Source organism: Rhinopithecus bieti, unplaced genomic scaffold, assembly GCF_001698545.2.
Source record: "Rhinopithecus bieti isolate Rb0 unplaced genomic scaffold, ASM169854v2 scaffold_23236, whole genome shotgun sequence".
Classification (NCBI taxonomy): Eukaryota; Metazoa; Chordata; class Mammalia; order Primates; family Cercopithecidae; genus Rhinopithecus; species Rhinopithecus bieti.
In genome coordinates this window covers 94,524-104,722 of record NW_016811820.1, presented here as the reverse complement: position 1 = coordinate 104,722, position 10,199 = coordinate 94,524, and positions in this window count along the sequence as shown.

The window sequence follows — 10,199 nt, the reverse complement described above, 5'->3', positions numbered from 1 at the left end:
AAAAAAAAAAAAAAAAAATAGAAGTGACATTTAACCTTCACTGTGTTATATTTATCTGTGTAAATATTATTAGTATCAGTATTTCGGAACTGTATACATTTCCTAGGAATTTGTCAATGCCTTCATTTTCCATGATATGTCTTGATGCCACTTTGTGTGATATTATACAACAATATAATGTTATCAGTCATGAATCCAGTTATTATTTTAAAACACTGCATGTCACAGAAACAACCAAATTTGCTTGTCTTTCTGTATCTTTCTCTTTTTTTTTTGAGACAGAGTCTCGCTCTGTCATCCAGGCTGGAGTGCTATCTCGGCTCACTGCAACCGCCGCCTCCGGGGTTCACGCCATTCCCCTGCTCAGCCTCCCGAGTAGCTGGGACTACAGGCGCCCGCCACCACGCCTGGCTGATTTTTTATATTTTTAGTAGAGACAGGGTTTCACTATGTTAGCCAGGATGGTCTCGATCTCCTGACCTCGTGATCCGCCTGCCTCGGCCTCCCAGAGTTCTGGGATCACAGGCGTGAGCCACCGCGCCCAGCCCTGTATCATTTTTATAATGAACCCTTATCGGATCTTTAACAATGGCCATTTTAAGTCTTTTGTTATTTTTTTTTTAACTCTGATTCTTCACCAAAAGCATTTTAAATAAACTACTGGCCAGAGTACCCCTGTTCAACAAAAAGTGACTTTCTCAGAGACCTGTGGAAAGGGCTATGTAAAGTACTCTGGCTTTTTATTGCTTTGTTTAAACAACTTTGAGACAATACCATTAGACTAAGAATTTCTAGAACTCTAGTTGAGAAGCTAATGAGTTCATAAAATGGCTAACATAAGATCAGGCAGAACAAAAATTAATTAACTAATTATATGGAACTAAAAGAGCTGATGAAGAATGATGACTTTTTTTTTTTTTTTGACAGAGTCTGGCTCTGTCACCCAGGCTGGAGTGCAGTGGCATGACCTCAGCTCACTGCAACCTCCACCTCCCCAACTCAAGTGATTCTCTGGCCTCAGCCTTCTGAGTGGCTGGGACTATAGGTGCATGCCACCACGCCCAGCTAATGATGATGATTTTTCGATAGCTTTTGGTTGGAACACGACTAGTTATTTAATATGTGTATATATATGAAAATTCTTTTTCTTTTCTCTTAAAGCCTTCTAAAACACACAAAAACATAGTAGATTATACTTTTGAGTCAGATAAATGAAACCATTTCTCCCTGTGTGATCCTTCCAAAATTCAGAAACTCTTACTGAATCATCTTGTTTTATTGGCAATATAATTGTTTACATGAGTTCAATAAGAACCTGTCCTTGTATCAGCAAGAATGGAAACATTGGTTATATAACCAAGACTTTGACTGGACTCTTATATTTGAGAACGCTGTGCATGACATCAGACGTGATCAGACCATTTTCAGAAATGAAAATTGACTTTATAAGGCCAAAGTTTGCAAAGCCCTCTTGGGAAAACAAGCCTGGTACTTGGCTTACAGGATTCCCAACCGTGCCCTGTAGGTGAGTACGGAAGATCACCTCCTGGCAGGCCCAGGGATCTTAGGATATTCAGGGAACCTGAAAAAGAGAAGAATTTACCCAGATTTATAGGTACCGCAGAAGAAGTCTGGTGGTGAATTCTTGGCTTGGTTTCCTACGCCCAAGGGGTTTTTATTTTTATTTATGTATTTGTTTATTTATTGAGAGACAGGTTCTTACTCTGTTGCCCAGGCTGGCGTAGAATGGCATAATCATGGTTCACTGCAGCCTCAAACTCCTGGGCTCAAGTGATTCTCTCACCTCAGCCTCCCAAGTAGCTGAGACTAAAAGTGTGTATGCCAGCTAATTTTTTTTTTTTTTTTTTTTTTTTTTTACAGATGGGGTCTTTCTATGTTGCCCAGGCTGGTCTCAAACTCCTGGGGTCAAGTAATTCTCCCACTTTGGCCTCCCAAAGTCCTGGGAGATTATAGACGTGCATCACTACATCCAGCTAATTTTTGAAATGTTTTTTGGAAACAGAGTCTCACTATGTTGCCCAGGCTGGTCTCAAACTCCTAGGTTCAAGTGACCTACCTGCCTTGGCCTCCCAAAGTTCTGGGATTACAGGCATGAGCCATTGTGTCAAGAAGCTTTTAAAAGTCTAATCTGAGATTTCTTATTTAAAAAAGCTTTTTTTTTTTTTTTTGAAACAGAGTCTTACTCTGTTGCTAGAACTGGAGTGCAATGGCACGATCTCGGCTCACTGCAACCTCCACCTCCTGGGTTCAAGGGATTCTCTTGCCTCAGCCTCGCAAGTAACTGGGATTACAGGAACCCACAACTATGTCCAGCTAAGTTTTTGTATTTTAGTAGAGACGGGGCTTCACCATGTTGGTCAGGCTGGTCTCGAACTCCTGACCTCGTGATTCTCCCGCCTCAGCCTCCCAGAGTGCTGGGATTACAGAAGTGAGCCACTGCGCCCAGCCAAAAAAAATTTTAGCAAAGCAAACTTAAAAAGTTTATGTGGTCAGTTACCATTCTTGATGCCCTTATGTAAATAATCAGACCAAATCTAACGAGACCAGACTTCATGAACCAGGACACCTTCACTTTGGGTAGTCCACAGGTCACTAGACCTGCTCTTTGCGGGGTATTTTAACCTTGGCATTTTTCCATTGAACACTAATTTTGGCAGGCTGTTCATTTTATGGGCATATGTGCTACACTAACAAAACAAAACAAGCAAACAAAAAAACCATGTGGAAGGGTAGGGTATCAATTTCCTGTGGCTGCTGTTATTAAGGAAAAAATTACTCTGATACTTGTTAGAATGATAAGGAAGACTTTATTCGAGACTATTGCAATAGGGATCAGGCTCATCTTTGAATACAATAAGGACAAGCGGGGATTTCTAGCCAAGGAGCCCTGCCTTTCCCTGGCACTGGCTATGACCAATAATTATTTTAGAGAGACAGCTTAACAACTACCTGCCCATTACCTGGTGGTCACCTGACGTTCCTGGTTGGGGTCGGGGTGCCCTCTTCTGCTCTGCTCGTGTCTGTCTGGCTACCTACTGTAACAAGAATACTGCTAAGTTGGGTTAACAGGAATCTCCCCACCCTTTATATCGAATCACCCTGCATATCTCATCAAGTTGCCCATCCTCCACCTTTGACATGTGAGTCCTTGGCCTGCCTTGGATCTTCAACCTCAAACATAAATAATGAGCATCTCCAAGGTGGGTAGACAGCTAAAGCCAAAGGGAAAAGCACTGTCTTCTAGTTCTAGGGTCATAACTGTAAGGTGGTTTAAAAAGGACTATAATTGGCCGGGCATGGTGGCTCATGCCTGTAATTCCGGTACTTTGGGAGGTCTAGGTGGGCAGATCATGAGGTCAAGAGATCGAGACCATCCTGGCAACATGGTGAAACCCCATCTCTACTAAAACACAAATCCTGTCAGTCAGTTTAACAAAAATCCCCTACCCTTGATGAATCCTCTTAGAAATTTTCCATCCACTGACACTGTCACTCTGCTCCTTGGCTCAATACCCCCACCTGTCCTTGTTGTATTCAGAGATGCACCTGATCCCTAATGCAACAGTCTTGAATAAAGTCTTCCTTCCCATTTTCACAAGTATCAGAGTAATTTTTTTATTTAATAACAGCAGCCACAGGAAATTAATACACTACCCCTCCATATGGTTTTTTGTTTGCTTGTTGTGTTTTGTTAGTGTGGCACATACGCCCATAAAAAGAACATCCTGCCAAATTTTGTGTTCAGTGGAACAATACCATAGGCTAAAATATCTCACAAAGAGCAGGTCTAGTGAGCTGTGGACTATCCAATATGGCAAGCCATGGAGATGTGCATTTTATCCCCTTTGAAAAGCAACAAATCCAATGTTGTTCAGCCTTGAGTGCCCTTTTAGTAAGAAAAGTGACTCTGCTGGAAGCATAGATCTTACTGGCGTTTCCCAGAAGGCAAAAGGAAAAGCCCAATGGTGCCCGAGGTAAAGCCTCATGTGGGCTCCACTCCAGAGTCATAAACTGTAAACCCAGGAACTGTATTGTAAGAATTTTGTCAGCATTGTAAAGTCTCCTTGTAAAGTTACTTTTGTAGTTCTTGTGTGTTTTTCCATGATAACCAGTCTCAAAACGTTGACATTAACAGAAGGGTTTTTATGCTGTCTTCAGAGACGTCAAGGATATGGGAAGCTGAGAACGTGAAGGAAAAGGAAGCTCTGGGAGTGAACAGGTAAAGCAACCCCTAAGACTGAGACCAGGTCCCTGGGACCTGTGGCCAAAGACAAAAAGGAGGCACAAAGGGTGGCTCTGGCTCTAAAGAAGACTTAAGAGTCTTCTTTTCAAGAAACAATGAGACAAAATCAAGAAACCTTTTCTTCAATCTCAAACATCAACAGTGAGCATCTCCAAGGTGGGTAGACAGCTAAAGGCAAGGGGAAAAGCACTGTCTCCCAGTTCTAGGGTCACAGCTGTAAGGTCGTTTCGAAAGGACTACAATCTGCTGGGTGTGGTGGCTCACACCTATAATTCCAGCACTTTGGGAGCCTGAAGTGGGCAGATCACTAGGTCAAAAGATCGAGACCAGCCTGGTCAACATGGTGAAACCCCATCTCTACTAAAAATACAAAAATTAACTGGGCATGGTAGTACATGCCTGTAGTCCCAGCTACTCGGGAGGCTGAGGCAGGAGAATCGCTTGAACCCGGGAGGCAGAGGTGGCAGTGAGCCGAGATCACGCCACTGCATTCCAGCCTGGAGACAGAGCAAGACTCCATCTCAAAAAAGAAAAAAGAAGATTACAATCGATACATATAGGTGCCTGCAAAGTGCATAATTCCAAGACAACGTTTTTGATTTTATTTTGTAGTCAACAAGGATGATGGATGGTTATTACGCTAGTGTATTAGTCTGTTCTCACACTGCTAATAAAGGCGTACCCAAGACTGGGTAATTTATAAAGGAAAGAGGCTTAATGGGCTCAAAGTTCTGCCTGGCTGGGGAGGCCTCACAATCATGGTGGAAAGCAAAGGAGAAAAAAAGGCACATCTTACATGGCAACAGGCAAGAGAGCATGTGCAGGGGAACTCCCATTGATAAAACCATCAGATCTCATGAGACTTACTCACCATCACGAGAACAGTGTGGGGGAAACCACGCCCACGATTCAATTATCTCCACCTGGCCCCATTCTTGACATGTGGGAATCATTACAGTTCAAGGTGAGATGTGGGTGGGGACACAATCAAACCATAGCAGCTAGAGAACAAGGTACATGGGATGTGAGAGAAAGAGGAGACCCTGCCTTTACCTGGAGTAACTGAATGCCCAGGTAGGGGACAAGGTCTTAAAGACGATGAGAAGGTGATCTGATTGTAGCAAAATGCAGTTTACATTTCCCTTGCTTCATTATTGTCTTCTCCTGCTCATCCCAATGTGCTGTGAGTGTGTCTTCTAATTAGCATGTCCTAGATGACTGGACAAGGACCTCACTGACAAGTCTCCAAGAGGAGAAGCTGTAGGGCTGATATCCCTGAACTTCTCCTCCCCTTTTGTCTTCCCTGCCCTCCACAGGACCTTCCCAAACAGGTCTCCAAAGGGCAGCACACTGTCAGATGAGTAGTGGGGCTGTCAGAGCTGATAAACCAACATGTATGTATTTACATGATCCATCCCTCGTCTCTGTGAATTAATTATGATGTCTTTGGCAGAACATAACAGATAAAGCTGACTCAAGCTGCCTTAAACAATTGGCCAGGTGCCATGGCTCATGCCTGTAATCCCAGCACTTTGGGAGGCCAAGGCAGGCGGAGGGCTTGAGGCCAGGAATTCAAGACCATCCTAGGCAACACAGCAAGACTCCATCGCTACAAAAAATAAAATAAAATACTAGCTGGACATGGTTGTGCATGCCTGTAGTCCCAGCTACTCAGGAGGCTGAGATGGGAGGATCACCTGAACCCAGGAGTTCGAGGCTGCAGTGAGCTATGATCACACTACTGTACTCCAGTCTGGGTGACAGAGCAAGACTGAGCTTCAAAAAACATACACATATACATAAATGAGGAAATGCATTATCATAGTCAAAAGTAAATTTCAAGGTGTGACCAGTGGCTTAATAATGTAATGAAGAACCCAGGTCCCTTCCAGCTCTTCTCTCTTCCTTTTTTTTTTTTTTTTTTTTTTTGAGACAGAGTTTCACTCTTGGTGCCCAGGCTGGAGTGCAATGGTGCAATCTCTGCTCACTGAGACCTCTGCCTCTCGGGTTCAAGCCATCCTCCTGCCTCAGCCTCCAAAGTAACTGGGATTACAGGCATGCACCACCACGCCTGGCTAATTCTTTTTGTCTTTTTAGTAGAGACAGGGTTTCACCATGTTGGTCAGACTGGTCTCAAACTCCTGGCCTCAGGTGATCCACCCACCTCGACCTCCCAAAGTGCTAGGATTAGAGGTGTGAACCACCGCCCCAGCTGGTGTTCACATCTTTCTAAGGACAGACAGGACAGACTGGGTGGGGTGGGGTAGAAGGGGTGGAGCCTTCCCTTAGAGGCTGCATACATGAAGCCCCATCCCGGGGCTGGGCATCAGTGAACCCCTGAGAGTTTTTGAAAGCTGCAGTCCAAGGGTTAGCAATGAAAGCCTTGCCCAGATGGGAGCCAGATTTGAAAATGAACCCTCTGAGCTAAAGGGATCAGGTAAAGGTCTGTTTATCCCTACACGGCCAGTGAGGTCTGCAGCCAAGTTGATACCATCAAGTGAGGAATAAAGGAAGCACAGGTGAGGCCTTATCAGGATGTTAGGGAAATTTAAATCATGATTTCTGGGCTTCAGGAAAAGGTGCTACCAAACCTGGAGGGTACTTAAGAGAATGAAGCAGTGCTTGGCTGGTATTGTGGGACAATGCCAGGGAAATTGACTCTAACTTTTCTGTAGTTCTTTATTTGCTTCTCTGTCTTGAAAAAAAAAAAAATGCCATGTCCTTTTGTCCTACCCCTGATGAATTGTGAGCAAAATAATGGCTACCCTGTTTTCTCTACAAATAGATGCTTCAGCTGGATCTCTGTTATTGGCAACCGGCTTCTCATTTCAGAAACAAGTGAGCCACAAAGGTGTCTGGTCTCCGTCTCCTCCACCATGCAGTCAGTGTCCAGTGAGCAAAGCATCCAGCTATATCCTTTACCAAAGGCTGGACTCCTCTGGGTCTTGTCCACATTGTGTCTCTCCTCTTGGTTTACTGAGCTCTCAAATTCTGCATTTATGTCCTATTCCTTGGCATAGGAATATGGGCACTTGTCTCTAGACAGGATGAAAATTTTACATATGTTGACCCACTTTGGTATGCAGTAGCTCACACTTGTAATCCCAGCGCTTTGGGAGGCCAAGGCGGGCATATCACTTGAGGTCAGGAGTTCAAGGCCAGCTTGGCCAACATGGTGAAACCCTGCCTCTACTAAAACTGAAAAAAAAAAACAAAAATTAGCCTGGCGTGGTGGTGTGCTCCTGTAGTCCCAGCTACTCGGGAGGCTGAGACCGAAGAATTGCTTGAACCTGGGAGGTGGAGGTTGCAGTGAGCTGAGATTATGCCACTGAACTCCAGCCTGGGTGACAGAGCGAGACTCCATCTCAAAATAAAATAAAATAAAAAAATAAAAAATAAAAAATAAAAAAAGGAAGGTCCTAACCAACTTTTGTGACTTCTCTTAATTATTTTTTAAAAAATTAAAAGTTACTAAGATTGTCTAGGCTTGTCTAGGCTGTACGGACAGAGAAGATGCATCCATCAGCCCCTCAGACTTGCCCCTCTTCTGAGATGGTGTTTAGCAGAGATGCTGGAACATGTTTGACTCACCCAGGATGTTGTGTAGAATCAGCCGGATGACACACGCTTTTTTGGTGAATGTTTTGTTCCCTTCTGAAAATAGACACTGGCTTTAAAAAAGCCCCAAAGTCCCTCTTCTTGGTTCCAACCCCGTCCGCCACAGTTCCCACCTGCCTCCTTAAGCAGTCATTCTCAGCCTTTAAAAACAGAAACCACGCTGGGAGCCATGGCTCATGCTGTAGTCCCAACACTTCAGGAGGCAGAGGCAGGAGGATGGCTTGAGGCCAGGAGTTTGGGCCCAGCCTGGGGAACACAATAAGACTCCATCTCTGCAACAAAAAAAAAAAAAAAAAAAAAAAATTAAAATTTAGCTGGGTATAGTGGTGCATGCCTGGAGTCCCAGTTACTTGGGAGGCTGAAGCAGGAGGATCACTGGAGCCCAGGAGTTCAAAGCTGAAATGAGCTACGACTGTGCCACTATGCTCCAGCCTGGGGGACAGAGTAAAACCCCCAACTCTATAAAAGTAATCCAGAAACCAAGAGCATAATGATCAACTCCTGGTTGCAGTAGGTCCTTGGGAGGCTGAGGTGGGTGGATCACTTGAGGTCAGGAGTTTGAAACTAGCCTGGCCAACATGGTGAAACCCCACTCAACTAAAAATACAAAAATTAGCCAGGCTTGGTGGCAGGCACCTGTAATCCCAGCTACTTGGGAGGCTGACACAGGAGAATCGCTTGAACTCAAGAGGCAGAGGTTGCAGTGAGCCTAGATCGTGCCACTGAACTCCAGCCTGGGCAACAGAGTAAGACTCCATCTCAAAAAATAAATAATAAATAAATAAATAAATAAATAAATATCACATTAAAAATTTTAAAAAAGGAGATCCTAATTTTTTTCAAGAAAAAGTGTTTCAGATACCTTCTTGAATACTAGAGATTAGGGAGGCATCATTGAGAAAAATGAGAACGTATATACTAGTTTTTTAAAGTAAACAAGTTTTGGGGGATAGTCTTTCAAAAGTTATCATATCTTTCATTTGTCCATTTTCAGAGCTGTGTGATTGAGAAAAAGTCATCCCTTGTATGTTGTCCCCATATTTGACATTGCCGGGCACTGGTGTTCCTCTACCTGGTAGATTGCACCCCACCCCACCATGCCTGCACTTCTCTACATTTGACTCCAGAGAGAGTAGAAATGCTATGCACCCTCAGTTGCAGGGAAGAACAATATTATGCAACAACTGAGATGAAGCTGCATGCTTGGACAGGATGCATGAAACATTGCGTGTGGTAACAAGCGGTTTGAAAATCTTACATTTAGGACTCCCATCAGGCCCTAGATAAGAAGCCAGCCTCTCTACAAGGACCAACAGAGTTGGACCAGGGGACTGTCTACTGAAGCAGGCCCAGACCGTCTGGATCCAGGATCGAAGGGGAACCAGAAGGTGGTTATAACCATCCTCAAAGCATCAACCAGAGATAAGCAAAGCCAAGAAGGTCAGCTTGTTTGGCACCAATTATGTGATTAACTACAGGGAGGTGGGCACAAGAGCTAAAGCAGAATGTGCCAAGAGGTGGGGCAATATTGATGTTTGAATTGTGCCCCCCCAAAAAAATGTTGTATTGGAATCCCAACTCCCACCAAATTTGAAAATGAACCCCCTGAGCTGAAGGGATTAGGCGAAGGTTTGTTTATTCCTAAGTGACCAGTGAGGTCTACAGTCGAGCTGACACCATAAAGTAAAGACTGAAGGAAGCACAGGTGAGGCCATATCAGGATGCTAAGAAGATTCAAGTCACGATGTCTGGGCTTCAGGAAAAATACTACCAAACCTGGAGTGTGTTTAGGAGAAGGAAATACTGCTTGGATGGTATCATGGGGCAATGCCAAGGAAATTGATTCTAACTTTCCTGTAGCTCTTTATTTGCTTCTCTGCCTTGCAAAAAAATGTCATGTCCTTTTGTCCTATCCTTGATGCGCCGTGAGCAAACTGATGGGTATCCTGTTTTCTCTACAAGTGGATGCCTCAGCCGGATCTCCGTTACTGATGACAAGCTCCCAGCACCTATGAATGTGACCTTATTTTGAGGTAGGATTTTACAGAAGTAATCGAGATAAAATGAAACCATGCAGTCTGGAGACAGAAAAACACCACATATAGGCTGGGTGCAGTGGCTCACGCCTCTAATCCCAGTGCTTCGGGAGGCTGAGGTGGGAGGATCACTTGAGCCCAGAAGTTCGAGGCTGCGGTGAGCCATGATGGTGCCACTGCACTCTAGCATGGGCAACAGAGCAAGAACCTGTCCCTATTAAAAGGAAAGGAAAGGAGAGGAGAGGAGAGGAGAGGAGAGGAGAGGAGAGGAGAGGAGAGGA